Source organism: Octopus sinensis, linkage group LG1, assembly GCF_006345805.1.
Source record: "Octopus sinensis linkage group LG1, ASM634580v1, whole genome shotgun sequence".
NCBI lineage: Eukaryota > Metazoa > Mollusca > Cephalopoda > Octopoda > Octopodidae > Octopus > Octopus sinensis.
In genome coordinates, this window is record NC_042997.1 from 20412160 (window position 1) to 20430382 (window position 18223).

Here is an 18223-nt window from a genome sequence, read left to right on the forward strand (position 1 = left end):
TCCAAAGAAGGAAAAAAGATGGATGTCAAAGAGGTGAAAAAACTGTGGGGAGAGAACAGTGGGTATGAATAAGCATTTAAATTAAGTAGCTAAATAACACTTTCTACCATAGGCAAAGGCTTGAAATTTGGAGGGAGGGAGCTAGTTAATTAAATCATTCCCAGTACGCAACTGGTACTTAATTTATCGACTCCCAATAGGATGAAAGGCAAAGTTGACCTCAGCGGAATTTGAACTCAGAACGTGAAGACAGATGAAATACCACTAAGCATTTCACCCGGCATGCTTATGATTCTGTCAGCTCGCCTCCTTAAGTAGATAAATCTCATATTAGTTACTTGTCTAATGAGAACTAAGTTTACATAGTATTCAGAATATAGTGTTAAATATTTAAAAATACTGATGAGGATTGAAAAATATTGTAACATCACCTGCATAGCTTCTAAAACAGTGTTCTTATACCATGCTACATATTGTCAAGAATGGATGGGTTTTCTGTATCGCCCTACATTATTAATCAGTTTCTTATTCTTGCTACGATACTTTCTGAGCAACAAGTTCCCTTGATGGTAACAGAGGCTAAGTAATTGATTGCAAAAGTTATCAACTACTTCTTGTGAGTCATACAGGTATTCAAGGGAATCTCTTTTCAGTGTATTTATCATACAGCTCAAATACATTTGCTATATACAAAGCTTGGCTTCTCTGTTAGTCTGCTTGTGATATCATGACATCTCTTGTGTATCCATAATTTAGATTGGGTACATCAAATGGAATTTATACCTATCCTTTTCTGCATTTTGACAATACTGACGTCCTATCAGACCGTCTTTGTTAAGTATACCTTGAGGCCTCTAGATTCTTGGTTTTGCTTCTATGCCTGGAATTTCTTCTATAGTTTCATTCAATATTTGTACCAATTTATTTCTTAAGAGTACAGGTAAGATTTTAGAAAATAATCCCTATGGGAAGTTGAGTTAATGATCCCTTTATTTGTGGAGGGTCTAGAAACCATAATATAGGTTTTGTGTCTGGGAATCTTATAGAATTCTATGAATTTGTCATGTCAAGAACTTCTTTTGAATATTTTTGAACGTCTGGTGCTCTTTGTAGCAAAGAATGCATGAAATAAGATATATAGATAAAGAATGTACATTATATTCTAAAGAATAACAATTATTCTTAAAATCAGTTATGAGAGTATCAGATATGTAAGATAGTCATATATGTGTACCTCTCTAGATGATTTTCTTTAATCCATTTTGGAGAAAAAAGATGCCTCATAGCACCAAGTTTATTCTTGTTTTGTTTTCTTAGAATATAATAAAATTTGAGACTAAGATTTATTGAAAATTTATTCTATTTTGTAAACATTTTGTATTTGTATTTTTTCCTTGCAGACCATTATTATTTTCTTTGGCTACTACTGCTTCACTTAAACATTTTTAAGGCCTTCAGCTCAAATATCACTTCATTACCTACATTCATTACTGAATGAAAAGCTAAATTTCAGTTGGATGATAATGAAAATCAAATTGTAATATTTCTAACATCCAAGTTCACAGAGGCCTTGAAATTTGTTCATGGACTTCAAAGGCTTTGTGGAAATCCTAGAATAAGGACTGAATTGGTGACATTTCACTTGATTCGGTTTTTTTTTCCATCATAAATGCTTTTGGAAAATATGTTATCCTAATGAAACATTTACCTACCATAAAAATTACAAAGTGTATGTTTTTGAATTAAACCATAATAAGAAATAAACTCTGCTCAGCTTAATTGTCTATGTCATGGCCTAAAGATTCACTGGGTTATGACATGTCATATATTTGTGAATATCATAATCAGTGTACTCAACTCAGTAATATTGAATTGTGATCAGTCAAACTAGCATAGAAAACTGCTAGTATAGAAATGAGAGGAGTTTGATAAATATCGGTTTCATGGAGATGGTGAAGAATTATAGCTAATTCAAGAGGCAAGATAGATGATTAATATGGTTTGAGCTGTTGGACTTTGACCAAATTAAGTAGAAGGGAAATGTTAGCAAAATAGATTAATGTAGATTAATGTATAGGAAAACGATAAATGTCAATGTAAGTGGATAGGATTTTGCTATCGTTCTCATCAAAATATAGCTACTAACAATTTTAGCGACAATAATTTTTAAAAATCAGTAAAAAACAAGTAGTAATTTGTAATTACAAAAATGATAGATTTAAATGTCGTTTAGTAAACATTTTTTATTGTTGAAACAATATGCTATGAAGATACTTTAAAAAAACACTGTGAGGAAGGACATACATAATTATGTATATTCCTCAAAATTTGTTTAAAATCTTGTTGCTATCTCATTTTTTTTTTTTTTTGCCTTTCAACATTGCTTTGGTTGAGAAAGGATAACATTTCTGTACATTATGTAACATAGATTTCTTATATGTGTTGATCTGCAAAGACAGGACTTATTCAATTGATTCCCAAAGAATGTCTGGTATTATTAAAGGACAAGAAGTAAAGTTAGCTCTGATAGGTTTTGGGCTTAGAATTATAGACATAAAAAAAAAAACTAAATGTTGTAGGATATGTAGTTCCCTACTCATTTCTCACCTTTTCTGGACTGTATAATTTGATATACTGAAAATATCTCCCACTGCAGAATATACACACCCAAGAGATCAATGATCTGAAAAATTACATGCATAGCATCCATTGCAAAATGAAATGTAAAAATTAGTGGATTCTTGAAAATCAGACAAGGAAAAAGTTGCAAAACTTTGATTTCAAGAGAAACACTGGTAGAGTAAATATAAAGTGAGAATGAAAACCATATTCTTGGGAAGCAGTACATCTTTAATTTAAAAGCATATCATGTAAGCCATGTACAGACTTCAATCTATTCATATATAGATTTGTATGTTATTATTGTTTGCATATTTCTACCACATACTGTTAAAATGTAGTATTTTAGACAAAAAATCAAAACTTACAACAATCATGGGCCAGAGTTATCTGTTTATGCAGAAATTCACATGTCACTTATAATGTAGAAATTCAAAAGATAAGCCATTACTTGCAGAGAAAGTTTATAGTTAACTGAATCAACATTCATCTAATTGACTCCAAAAGAATGGAGGACAAAAATGAGAAGTCAAACATGCTGGGAGGAACATAATAACTGAAAGAAATTTAGTTTGACTCATTTGCATGTTTTTGAAAGGAATTTACTTTGACTCTGTGGCATATTTGCCAACCAAAATCCATTGGCTGAAATCTTATAATCTCAGTCTAAATGTAATTTGAATAAATCAGACTACACACATCACCTTACAAGCAACAGTTATAAAATCTATCTGTTTTTCCTGAGCTCAGTTAACCACAGCAATATTAGTGATAGTATCATCATCATCATCATCATCATCATAATATTAAAGGAATACTCTGACTATAAGATAACTCAGATGAGTTGGTAGGACACCAAGAAAAAAGACATTCTGCTAATTATAGAGTTTGTATCTTGAACCCACAGCCAAGATACTGGAACCCCAATAGGCCATCAGTAACTAGGTGTAAGGAAATAGACCAACTAACCATCCTAGATAATAGCACAGAAATAACTGATATTACTGATGAGTATTTCATGAGTTAGCAGTGCTTAAAATAGTTTGATTCTGCATTTGGTATTAGTGTTAGTGAAGGTGGCGAGCTGGCAGAAATGTTAGCACACCGGGCGAAATGCTTAGTGGTATTTCGTCTACCGTTACGTTCTGAGTTCAAATTCTGCCGAGGTCGACTTTGCCTTTCATCCTTTCGGGATCGATTAAATAAGTACCAGTTATGCACTGGGGTCGATATAATCGACTTAATCCGTTTGTCTGTCCTTGTTTGTCCCTTCTGTGTTCAGCCCCTTGTGAGTAATAAAGAAATAGGTACTAGTGTTAGTGGTTCTACTACACATTTGAGTTATTTGAACTTAAACATTTGTTCAGCTCTTGCATCTATTTTGCAATATCGTTTTTCCTAATAGTTTCTTTAGAGGGGACTTTACTGATCAGTCACACTCACTAACATTTGACAATTATACATTGACCTTTCTGCCTTCAGTAGTGTACACTTTACTGTGGTATTTTTTTGGCCTAAAAGAAATGTTGATGTTGATCATTGTACCATTTTTAGTGGCATTCAGCACTAGAATGAGACAAAAGCAAGTAGTTAAGCTCCTGCTGTTGTTGGTGCTTTATATTTTAACAACTCCTCTGTTTAATAAGAATAGCAATACATATATTTGTAGTATATGTTTAGCCAGTAGATGTATTTGCGTGTGTGTTTGACATCTTTTTCAAATATTTGTTTGGGCATACTTGAATTCATGAATATACATTTATATATCATCACCATCAATAACACCATTTAATGTTTGCTTTTTTCGTGCTAGTATAGATTATCATATGCATTTGCATAGTAAGAGCTAAAGTATTGTAGATATCATCAGGTTAGAAAGGTTAGCTGGGTCAGAGTAACAGTGATACATAGAAGCAATGATTTACTCATGAATCAATATAAAGTTGTTATCGGAGATACTTGGGAGAAAATTGCTGAATGTTTCCAAGACCTCCACACTGAAATATAATGGATCAATATGATTTTTTTTTCTTCTTTTCTTTGTTTAGATGGCCAATTGATTTGTCTATTCCAGTTGTTAAAATTGGAGGTTTCTGTTTGTGTAAGGAACTGTTATGATCTCAAAGATTTAGAAAGTTCATTTCAATTTTGATGATCTTTTAGTTTATGCTGAGCTGTAATCATGGGTCAAGACATTTAACTCTCAAATGAACCATTCAATCTAACTGTAAATAGGTAATGTCTGTAAGAACAACTAATCACTGAAGACGGTAGCAGCTCTGTAAATATAAAAATCTATATCAAAACTAGTTGTGATATATGCAAATTCTTGAAATGATGAAACAACGATGGAAAGATGTAAGCAATGATATGTAATTAATTAATGATATCTGTGACTATTGACTGTATAATCACTTTGAAAATTGATAAAACCTATTGTAATATATCTGTTGAGATTTTGTTGGCAAACAGACACTTTATACATTTGACAATATCACAGATTTACTGTAGCTACTATGATGACAGAAACAAAACTTTTCTCATGTAAATAAGTTGCATTTCATGCAATGTTCAATAATATACAGGCTATATGTCGCCATTAGGTCACAGAAGCTCTATAACAAAAACAAGATAAGCTAATTGTTGATACAGGATTCAGATTTCTGGTGCTTAGCCACTAATTTGTGGCTTGCTGCTGAGTAAATTACATCCTGAAGCAAAAGTATTTATGATGATAAAGTTGGAGAAGTGAAACAATCATTCTATGAAAATATTTCTTGTCTTTCTAACAGAGATTGTAAGCTGGTCTTGATTATGGACAATTAGCTTGATAATCACGTACACCTATAGTTAAGGAAGTACTGATTGTAACAAAGGTAAAAGCTAAACAAATCAAATGTAAAGTGCTTTAGTGACGAAAGCATATTGTTGAGAAAAATCTGCCAAGCTACATTTCCATTAGGAAAGTATGTTCCAATGTGTTCACTTCATCATTAGCGGACCTTTGTCTGAAAAGAAAAAAAGGAAAGAGCAATGCATATCATTAAATCAAAATGACTTGATTGGTTAAAAGTGTATACTTGGATAACAATGACAGTTATTTAGATCTACAAGATAAAATAGTTGCAAGAAAGTGGTATAGAGACATAATATTTTCTTGAGATAATTATGGGAGCTGAAGGATAAACACATACTTATTCATTTCTGTCTGATTAAAGAACCACAAAATAAAACCCTGACACCATCTATATACTAAGTAGCACTAACTCCTTTATCTAATATGAAAATATATCTTTCTTCAGAATGTTACAAAAATAAAATTAGTTAACATTGATAAGAAGTAGAAAAGATTAAATAATTCTTTATGATATTTCAGTTGACATTGATAATCAGCCTGAGGTTCAGACCCAATCAGAATTGTATTCACAAGCAAAAAAGAGTTGAAATATTTGTTAAGCTCATTAGTACTTTCTTAGAATACTAATTTGTTATTCTCTTTAAGAAATTTTAGCATTTTCGATTTCACTTAAGGTTGCTGGCTCCAATGTCTTTTGAAAAGTTTCTTAATAACTTAACTAAAACAGGAATTACATTCAGATTTTGCTTTTGACTTTTGTATGCTTACTTTTATTTTCCACTACTCTAGTAGTTAGGTGACTGAGTGAAATTGCCGTCACTAGCCAAGCAAAGCATTGTTTCCTTAGAGTATATTAGGAAACATCATACTAAATCTGAGCTGTCCCAGATTCTCTTTTTAAAATGCATATTAAAGCAATAGGTTTCGATCTAAAGAAAATTTGGCTGCTATTTCTATTTCTATTTCTGAGCAGCAACATGAGACCCCCACAGTGGTTCATGAGTTTATGAGTGAGGCTATATAGGCAAAGTAAGTTCTTAGAATAGTAACTACAGATGCATCATTGATATGGAAAACAAGAAAATTATTTGGGTGTGCTATTACGAGAGGCTATTATGAAGGGCTGTTTAGAATGTAAAGAATGCATAGGAACAAGGTAAGCTGCCTCATATTGAGCCTACAGAGGGACCAGCAATTCAAGTTGGCAGTAGCATGATAGATAAAGGGATTCACGATATTGAGAGATGGAAAGATCCATCAGAGATAGTTGCTGAGATGCTCAAAATACCCAACCCAGATTGTTAATCAAGTTATGCAAGGAGTGATACCCAATGATATAACTGGTATAGCAGTACCATTTTAAATTGCCACAAAGGCAAAGGAGATGCCTTAGAGAGAAGCAATTATAAAAGAATCAAACCACTGTATCAGGTTAGGAAGGTCATGGAGAAAGTTATTGCAGACATGACACATAACAGGGTAGACCTGGATGAGATGCAGTTTGGTGTCATGCCCAAAAGGGGTACCACAGATGCAAACTTACTCATGATGCAACTGCAGGAGAAATACTTGTATAATTGTAAACCACTATTCCTGGCATTTGTTGACTTGGCAAAGGCATTTGAAGGGTACCATGTACAGTAGTTTGGTGGTAACTAAGGAAACTAATCATAGATAAATCGCATGTGAAGGTAGTATAAGCCATGCACAAAGATGCAATAAGTAAATTGAGAGTCAACTATGATTTTAGTGAAGAATTTAACTAGAGGCAGGAGTCCATTAAGGTTTAATCCTCTGTTTTCCCTTAGTCAGCACATTCCAACAAGCAATCACAGGAGTGTAAGACTGACTACCCATGGGAAAATTGATATGCTGATGATCTAGTTTTCATAGCTAAATCTGGTGGGGAATTAGAGAGGAAATTCAAAGGTGAAAGCTTAACCTAGAATCGAAAGGCCTCATAGTAAACATAGCAAAGGCTAAGATTTTAGTATGTAGAAAATAAAGACTCTGCTATCTCCAGGGAAGTGGCCATTCTCAATATGTAGAAAAGGAGTAAACTCCATACATTGTGTCCAATGTAAGCTATGAACACACAAGGAGTGTAGTGTAATCACAAGCAGACTAACAGAGAAAGTAAGTTTCATCTGTGACAGATGTATTGGAGCAGTATGTACAATAACCTCACCAGAAATAAATTCTTGTAAATGCCTGGATTACTCACTTGAAGTAGTTGATTGCTTTTGTTATCTAGGAGATATGATAAGTTACTAAAAAGCCAGGGTAATAACAGATTGGCAAGTTCTGTTGTGTCTGGGGAGAGTCATTTTCTTTTTGTGCCTTATAATGTAATACACTCACTGGTAAAATCTCACTTTTTGTGATGACACAACAGAATATGCTTCAACACACAAACTCAAATAAAGAATCTTGCAAACCAAATTCAAAAACGAAAGATTGGCAAATGTTCAGAAAGTTTCTACTATTATTGGCAACAGAAGTATTTTCACTCAGGATGAATGGCAGATTGCTTGATTACTATGTAAGAACTGGGATACTGCATGATTGTGAGACATGGACTTTGAATGCAAGGGATTTCAAAATACTGGGGGAAAAAATGAGGTAAGCATGCTCTGCAGGAAGTGCAATGCAAGTGCACATGAACAACATAGCAAAATGTGTTGAGACAAAAATTGGGTTAAAAGGAATCAGTTTTATTGTACAAGAAAAGATTGTATAGATATGTGATGCATATCGATGAGAAAAGCTATATAAAAAAAGTGCCAATCACTTACTATAGATAGAGCTTGTGCGAGAGGGAGCCATTGGGAGACATGGCATGAAGTCATGATGGCTGATTTCAGGACCTTGAACCTGATGAAGATGACTAAGGACCAGGATGATTGTTCCTTTGTGATTCTCAAGAAAACATACATTACTAGATGAAACTGAGATTCTGAAAGCACATTGTGTATAGATGAGCACAACTGACCCACCACTTCATTCACTTTTCTCCTTATGAAATTTCCACCACTTTTCATTATTTTAACAACACTATTTTGCTGCTGTAATTAGATGTGAGTAGAAACTGCCTACTCCAAATTTTTCATGATACCACTAGTCCCTGGAAGCATTTCACTGTTACATGTCTTCTATTCTTAATGCTGTCTTCACTCACATTTACACTGATCACCCTCCTAAACCACCAAATTATTTCTCCTCTACAACCATATATCTCCACCCCTTCCATTCACTATGTCATCCCCACGTGCTAACAACCTGCCCAACAACATGTCATCTCCCTCTCTTTCAACCATCCTCTCTTTTTTTTCCCTGTCAGCTGTATCAGTATAATTATTTCTGTTCTGTTACTCTTCATTCCTGTACTGTACTGTTAGTCATCTCTCCTCTACTTCCCCCAACTTGTGTATCATTGGGCACCCTTCAACCTTACTTAATTTCTACAGTTGTCATCTACTCTTCCCTCTTCCCTATATCCCCTATTATACAAGCTGTTCCAAGTTTCACCCAGAAAACTCAAGTAACAGCAAGTCAGACATTTTACTATGGGTGTTATTTGTGATAAGCAAAGATTTTGTGTATGTGAAGGAGGCCAGAATCTGAGAACTAAGATTCTGTTAAATCTGTAATATTTTGATAGAGTTTCAAAAGAATCAAGCATTTTCAGGTTGGCAACATTTTTCTTAGGATGCGAACAGTATCCCTGAGAATATTTTTTTGCAGTTCTGATACCTTGGGGTTTTCAGATATTTGGCCATAATGTCTAAGGTTGCCTTTTAGTATTATTATTATTACCTTTCATCTTTTCGATATAATCGACTTACTCTGGCCCTCAGAGTTGCTGGCCTTGTGCCAAAATTTAAAACCATTGTTTTACAGTAGCAATATACAGAAATTTAGTGGTCACTAAGTGTGACGATGTTCTCAAGTAAATTTTAGGTTGCAATGAAGATGAACTAGCTGGTCTATTTCAGATGACATCTGAGCATAATACTACTACTATAGGAAAGCACATGGTTCAGTGGTTAGAGCATCTGGCTCACAATCATGTGGTAATGAGCTCTGTTCTTGGACCAGACTCTGTGTTGTGTTCTTGAGCAAGATACTTTATTTCATGTTGCTCCAGTTAACTCAGCTGTAGAAATGAGTTGCAATGTCCCTGGTGCCAAGTTGTATCAGCCTTTGCCTTTCCCTTGGATAACGTCAGTGGTGTGGAGGGGGGAGACTGGCATGCATGGACGACTGCTGGTCTTCCATAAACAATCTTGATTGGACTTGTGCCTCAGAGGGGAACTTTCTGGCTGCATCCTATGGCCGTTAATGACCGAAGTGGGGCTTTACTCTCCTTACTACTATAGACAATTTCCAGAAATCCCTAGCCTGGCAGTGCTAGCAAGGATCACAACCAATTTGAGATAAACTTTCCAGAAAAGGAGTTGCCATTGGTGGTCAGGGTAATCCTGGATTTGTGGGATTCCTTGATTGACCCTCGCTGGAGTTTCTCCTATATCTGGTAAAGGCACATGGCTTAGTGTTTAGAATAGTTGTCTCATAATGGTAACATTGTAAGTTCAATTCCTGGTGATATGTTGTGTCCTTGAGCAAGACTCTTTATTTCTCATTGCTCCAGTTCACTCAGCTGGCAAAAATGAGTTGTACTTGTATTTCAAAGGGCCAGCCTTGTTGCATTCTATCATGCTGAATTGACTTGAGAACTACATTAAGGGTATGTATGATTGTGGAGTGCTCAGCAGACACAATATCACCTTCTTCAGTGCCTGCTCCCCTCTCAAAGATTCCTTGCCTTGAAAGTTATTTGGTGATCCTGCCAGTGTTGGTGCCATGTAAAAAGCATCCAGTCCACATTGTGAAATGGTTGGCATTTGGAAGAGTATCCAGCTGTAAAAAGTATGCCAAAACAGACACAGAAACCTGGTGTTGTCTTCTGCCTGGCAGGCTCCTGTGAAGCCATCTAACCAATGCCAACATGAAAGGCAGATGTTAAACAATGACGATAATGATGATTGTGATGATGATACACACACACACACACACGTGTGTGATTGCATAAAAGATGTCCTTATTTGTATTTATGTCAAGTCACTGCCCCCAGTAAATTGCAACTCTTTGCAAATAATATACTACTTGATATTAAATCACTCTGGAAGTCAACTTTGTCTTTCATCTCTTCTAGTCTTTAAAATAAAGTACTAGCAAAGTGCTGGATCAATTGACTTGCCTCTATTGCCTTGTGTCTGACTTATAGAGACATCAGAGATGCATTTATCATCAGTCACTAAGGGATAGGCTCAACTGGTTATGGCTAAGCAACTGACAAGCAAATTTGTGGCATTGAGCAGAATATTTGCTGTAGCCTCTCTTTTATGCCAAGATATGAGCATGTCCCTTAGTGGCTGACGATATGTGCATCTCTGATCACGAGCAGAAGTAGTGGGGGAGCATCAATGCCCTGATGCAGTACCAGACAGTGGCTTTCATGGCTTCTGATCTTAACTGAATAGAGGTGTTATCATGTACATTGTTTTGTCTTGGTATAAGAGATGGGCTACAGCAAATATAACACTTCCAGTCAGTTAAGATCAGAAGCCACGAGATGTTGAAAGAAACACCCACTTTTCCAAAGGTGAATTATCCAAACCCCAAAGAATTCCTCTCAACATATGGCTATGATACTCCCCTGCTACTTCTGCTTGTGACCAGAGATGCACATACTATCAACGACTAAGGAACATGCTCAACTGGTTACGGTCAAATAACTGACAAGCAAATGTATGGTATTGAGCAGAATATTTGTTGTAACCCATCTTTTATACCAAGAGCTTTTTACATGCTACCCATACAAGGGTTATTCAGGAGGTATTGACATCGACCACAATTGAATGGTGCTTTTTAAATTCCACCAGCATGGGAGCCAGTCAGGCAGCACTGGCAACGACCATGCTCGAATGGTGCTTTTTATGTGCCACCGGCAGGGGTCCAGTCAGTCGGCACTGGCATCGACCAGTGGTACATTTGAATGGTACATTTACATGTTACCAGCATGGGTGCCAATCGACGATAATAATAATAATAATAATAATAATAATAATAATAATGGTATAAAAGATGGGCTACAGCAAATATTCTGCTCAATACCACAGATTTGCTTGTCAGTTGTTTGACCATAACCAGTTGAGCATGTCCCTTAGTGGCTGACGATATGTGCATCTCTGATCACGAGCAGAAGTAGTGGGGGAGCATCAATGCCCTGATGCAGTACCAGACAGTGGCTTTCATGGCTTCTGATCTTAACTGAATAGAGGTGTTATCAGGTACATTGTTTTGTCTTGGTATAAGAGATGGGCTACAGCAAATATTCTGCTCAATACCACAGATTTGCTTGTCAGTTGTTTGACCTTAACCAGTTGAGCATGTCCCTTAGTGGCTGACGATATGTGCATCTCTGATCATGAGCAGAAGTAGTGGGGGAGCATCATAGCCATGTGTTGAGAGGGATTCTTTGGGGTTTGAATAATTCACCTCTGGAAACATGGGTGTTTCATTCAACATCCTTAAACAACCCTTATTCAGGGACCTTTTGAGCAGGATGGGTTACTTGACCTGAAGAAAATTCTAAGTGGGCCCCACCTGCAAGGTCATGTGCTGCTTATCTTGATATGAGATCACCATGTCGTGCACATATGGTTGTGATGCATGTGCCTAGTGTACCCTTATCAGACGGGTAGTCATGATGGGTATACTGGGCTTCGTATATTTTACCCCAGTGTCACTTTGATGGCATGCACTGCTTTCTCACTCAATAATAATAATAATAATAATAATAATAATAATAATAATAATAATAATAATAATAGTAATGATGATAATAATAAACTGAACAGAAATAAGCAGTTTGAGGAGAACAGGTTGTTCAAAAGTAACCTGAAGCAATTCTTCCGAGCATTAGAAGGAGACAATGTTACTCCTGATGCAAATCAAGCCAAGGAGTTCTGGAGTGGATTATGGGGAAACAATGTGGTGCATAAAAGGGATGCAATGTGGATAGAAACTATCAAAACAGAATTGATGTAGCCATACCAAATAGCATGAATGTTGTGAGTAAAAAGGTTGCAAAAACCACCAATTCCTCCAAATTGAAAGTGGAAATAGCAAGACTGTATGGAATGTGAGACGGTAATGTAAAAGTGATACCAGTGGTGATCGGAGCATTGAGCTCAATCCCATTGAAACTTCAAAACTTTTTAAGGCAACTGGAAATACCATGCAAGGTTGATGTCTTGCAAGAAGCAGCCTTATTAGGCACAGCGCACATCTTAAGGAAAGTATTAAATGTTTGAGATCCTTGATGACAGATGACTAAAGACTGTGCATTTTTTTCCTACACTGTGTTACGAAGCAATAATAATAATAATATAATAATAATAATAATAACAACAACAACATCAATAATAATAATAATAATAATAATAATAATAATAATAGTAATAATAATAATAATAAGAAGAAGAAGAAGAAGAAGAAGAAGAAGGATGATGATGATTTCAAATTTTGGTACAAGGCCAGCAATTTTCGAGAAGGAGTAAGTTAATTGCATTGACCCCAGTACTCAACTGGCATTTATTTTATTGGTCCCGAAAGGATGAAAAGCAAAGTTGCCCTTGGTGGAATTTGAACTCATACATCAAGATGGATGAAAGGTAACTAAGCATTTTCGTCTGGCATGCTAATAATTCTGCCAGCTTGCTGCCTTAATCATAATAATGATGATAATAATAAAAATATTATTAAGTGGCTGTGTGGTAAGTAGCTTGCTAACCAACCACATGGTTCCGGGTTCAGTCCCACTGCGTGGCATCTTGGGCAAGTGTCTTCTGCTATAGCCCTGGGCTGACCAATGCCTTGTGAGTGGATTTGGTAGACGGAAACTGAAAGAAGCCTGTCGTATATATGTATATATGTATATAAGTGTGTGTGTATATGTTTGTGTGTTTGTGTTTGTCCCCCTAGCATTGCTTGACAACCGATGCTGGTGTGTTTACGTCCCCGTCACTTAGCGGTTCGGCAAAAGAGACCAATAGAATAAGTACTGGGCTTACAAAGAATAAGTCCTGGGGTCGATTTGTTCGACTAAAGGTGGTGCTCCAGCATGGCCGCAGTCAAATGATTGAAACAAGTATAAGAGTAAAAGAGTAAAGAGTATAATAACAACAACGACAACAATAATAATAATAATAATAATAATAATCCTTTCTACAATAGGCAAGAGTTCTGAGAATTTGGGGAAGGTAGCTAAATAATAATACTTAATATTTCAATCCTCTACTGCTCTATTATGAATATGTGGTGAAGTGTAGATTTATTAAACCACCAGAAAAAATGCTTAATGACTTCTAGTTATATTCTGGGTCCCAATGGCACAATAATTGATTTTACCTTTCACCTCTTCAGGGTCAGTAAAATAAGTATTAATTACATGTTCATTAAATTGACTATATTCTCTCTCTCTCTCTCTTCTCTCTCTCTCTCTCTCTCTCCTCTCTCTCTCTCTCTCTCTCTCTCTCTCTCTCTCTCCTCTCTCTCTCTCTCTCCTCTCTCTCCACTTCTCTCTCTCTCTTGCTACTAGATTTGTGATCTTGTACCAATGTTACAACTAATACTTTCTATTGTTGTGGTTGTTGTTGTTGTCACTTCTATGAAGTATTTTATTTTGCTTCCTTTAATTTTGAAAGAGGAAAGATATTCATAGCTGAAAAATATGAATTAACATATTTCTTCAATACTTCTTCAGTTAGTTCCTCTTATAGGATACACATTTATGCAATCATTAGCAAGTTATATACTGAACATTGATATTTCAGTCTGTCAGTCAGTTCATATTCATACCGCTATGTGCAAACATACATGTTAGTGAATCTACTTGGTTGTTGAAAATCTTATTAATATTTGATCTAGCTAATCCAATCAAATCATCTGTTAATCAAGCTAAGTGGCTTCATGGCCAGTTGCACATTTGATCATCATAGATGATTTGTGATCATCTTAACAGCTTACATGCTTCAACGCTTCCTTGCCAAGCTTGTCTTTAATGCTCCGTCAACTTGATGGAGAAGGCATCTTAAAGGAAACTGATGTTTAATAACGTTATGATTACAAACATTTAGCTGTATGGACAGAAAATGTGATGAAGTTTGTCAAGGCCTTCTTGAAATCTTCACAATATAGTTTCACCTTAAATAGCGGCATAATTTTGAAAATTATTTTAGCACTACATGATTTTAGAAATTTTAATTACCAATAATGCATGAAAACTAGGAAGTCACAATAAGAGACAATGTGTCAGATCTATTACCAGTCATAGAAACATATTGATGTCACTATTCTGAAATCCTTTAAAAATGTAAATATGTCCACATGCAAATAAACATTATTAAACATTTTATAGTAATAAAAACAAATTGGCATAAAATCTAGTAAATTTCCAGATGAGAATCAACTCTTCAATCAAACCAGCAAGTAATGAGTTCCCTCTTGTGAAATCCTCTCTGTGGGTTTGTAATTATTTTCCCCCTCAAAGTGATTCTTATAACTGTATAGCATTTAACATTCTATTAACATTTTATATAAAAGTATTTTATAATACATTCATACACTTTATGGTTGAATTAACCACAAATTAACAGTATTAAATCAGCGTAATTAACACGCTAAATTCAGGTGGGATACCTTGTTTTGGTAAACATGTCTTTCCATAGATATGTTATTGATGAATGACAGGAAAAAAATATGATACCAATATCAAGTGGCAGTTCAATATCAAAAAGGGATATAAATGTCTATGGAGAATGTGATGATTCCCCTATTCATACTATAATATGATAAGCTAAAGATATAATGTTCAATTCCTGTCAGTGGTTTTTCTGTTATTCTTAAATCTTAGATTGTTGTTTACGACTATAAAATATATTGTGTGTATGTTTGCTTGTATGGGGAAAGTAATACCAGCATGACTATAACACATTTTTAGTTATATGCACATGATTTTTTAATATTATTTTTCGATTCAAAATGTATTTATACTGACTGATATTATGCCTGTGTTTTGACTATTTCACCGGTTTTTGAAACATGTTATTAAATGCAAAAGGATATTGACTCCATCATATCCTATCTCTATTTGGCTCTTTGTGTTTCAAATATATCCTGACTGTTGCTCGTGACTGGCGTTGTGTGTTAGATTTTCCCCAGCTAATATTGATGAAAACTGATGTCTCATAACATCAAACATGACCAACAGTTACTATACATTATAAATTTAATGCATCAAATGTTTCTGTTATAGTTTTTTTTTGTATATACATACATATATGTGTTGTGGTTTACATATATAAATATTAAACTATTGCTACACATTGTGGTAAAGTAGGTAGAGTCCATTATATGTGAATAAATTATTTATATTCATCGCTGCATTTCAATACAGTCTTTTGCTTTCTTTATTAAGTGTTTCGAAAGTCTGCATGAGAATGCTGTATTTGAACACGATAATTCTCAGGTTCTCCTCTAATGCACTTCTATTCATTCTTCATTTTTCCCTAGGATTTTATACTATTACAATAACTATACTTACATTATTATGGTTACCATATAATTTCTTTATTTTTGAACACAGAAAAATGTACGAGACACGTGATGATGAAGACGACAATGACAGTATCAAAAAATATGTTGGCTGTGGTAATGATGGTAGTGGTAGTAGTGCTACTGGTGGTGAGATGATAGTGGTGATGTTTAGACCCAGGACGACCATGATATGGAAGACCTATGGTTAAAGTAACAAACCCATCTTTTACTTGGATATAGTACTGTCTTGTACTAAATCACCAGTGCTATTTCTAGCAGATTCAGTAACCGCATAAACATGCTATCATTGATTCTATGTACATAACAGATTTATTAATCACATATAAATCTAATATGGATATTTTATTTGCCATACATTTTTTTCATACAATTCCTGAAAATTCATAATTTTATATGATTTTTAGAACCTTGTAAATGTTATAAAGTAAATTTCTCCAGATTTCCATTTTCTGTATATTAATTCCTAAAACATGAAAAGATGTATTGCTTCAAAGTAAAAGTTTATTACATGATGCTACAGATTACTTATTTCAGCTTAGACTGGAAAAACAATAATAGCAAAGCAGGTGTGATGGCTATTATAAATGCTATGATGAAAAATTTTGCGCATAATTAATAAAGCTTTTGTGGTGGCCATATTTTGGATGTAATAAACTTCGATGTGTTTTAGTTAATTATGAAAACAACCAGGAATTCAAAAGGATTTAGTAAAAATAACAAACATTTTTATTTCTTGGTAAAATAAGTAAGTGTTTGGAATATAACTGAAAAAAACATTCTTATATAAAATTATAATAAAAAGTTTAAATTGAATACAAACATATTAAAATAAGTGATGGCAGTTTTAGATGGATAGTATCAAATGAGTGTCAAAATATTTGAAAACAAAGTCAGCATTCAAATAAAACAATTTAAAGAAACAAGACAGTTTTAGTATTTTTATTCTTTTACTTGATTCACAATGTTTTCGAAGCAGTCATCTAATCTAAGTACCATGTTATCCGTTGAATGACCAGATTCTTCATGGAATATATTGAATTAGGAATTACTTAATATCATGTATTCTTCTTACTAACCATTTATTTGAAACAGAGCAGTTTTTTTCTTTTGTCGTGATCGTTATTTCTAATTTTATGAAATAATTAATCTAGTGGTAATTTGGGTTAAAACTGCTTTGTTATTTTTAAACAATATCCAAGTAATTAATATCCAGGTAACACAAGCAAAAGCAACAAAATCAATCAATAAAGTACAATGTCATGGAAATTGCTCCATGGAAGAAAGGAAAATAAGTGAATATTTCGGGGCAGTGTTCCTTTGTCAAAAGAGGGGGAAGGAGATAGAAAGGAAATATAGAAGAAATAGAGAAAGAATAATGGAAAGAAAGAAACTAAGAAACAAAAATAGAAAGGAATGAAAAAAAAAGGAATAAATAAATGACATTAAGGTAGAAGAATAACATGCTAGAATGGCAGGCAGGAAGCAACAGAGTAAAGAAGCTGCTTTTTCAAGCAGAGAACAAAAAAAAAATGGGACTATTGGTAAGAGAAATAAGTGTGATAAACATGAGAAGTACAGAAAGGAAATGAAGTATGTATGTGCATTTATGACAAGTATGGACGAAGGTGGTAACATGTAATTAGGTGTGTGTGTGTGTGTGTGTGTCCACTTCTAAGCAATGCATCATCTGAAGGCAATCATACCAAATCTGCTCTTAGTCATGAACATTAGGAAAATTCTCCCATGGAGTTATGCAAATGTTGTGTCCTTCAATGAGATACAATCACTGTGCATATCAAGAAAGCATTATGGCACCTGGTCCTACCTTTAACTCACAGTCACTTCAAATGCTAGGCGTTGGCAACTCTGAGAACAATTCCTGCTGAAATATCTACAACATAACAAAGACTGCATCACAAAGACTAGCATTCCACTTCAGAACCAAAAGATACATCAGTCCCTGCCTTCTCCACTTACAACTATTAACCCTGCTCTACAAAGCTTGGGTGGGATTTTCAGTGCTCTGCTTTCCAAACATCTGGTACTATTTTTACACAAATATTT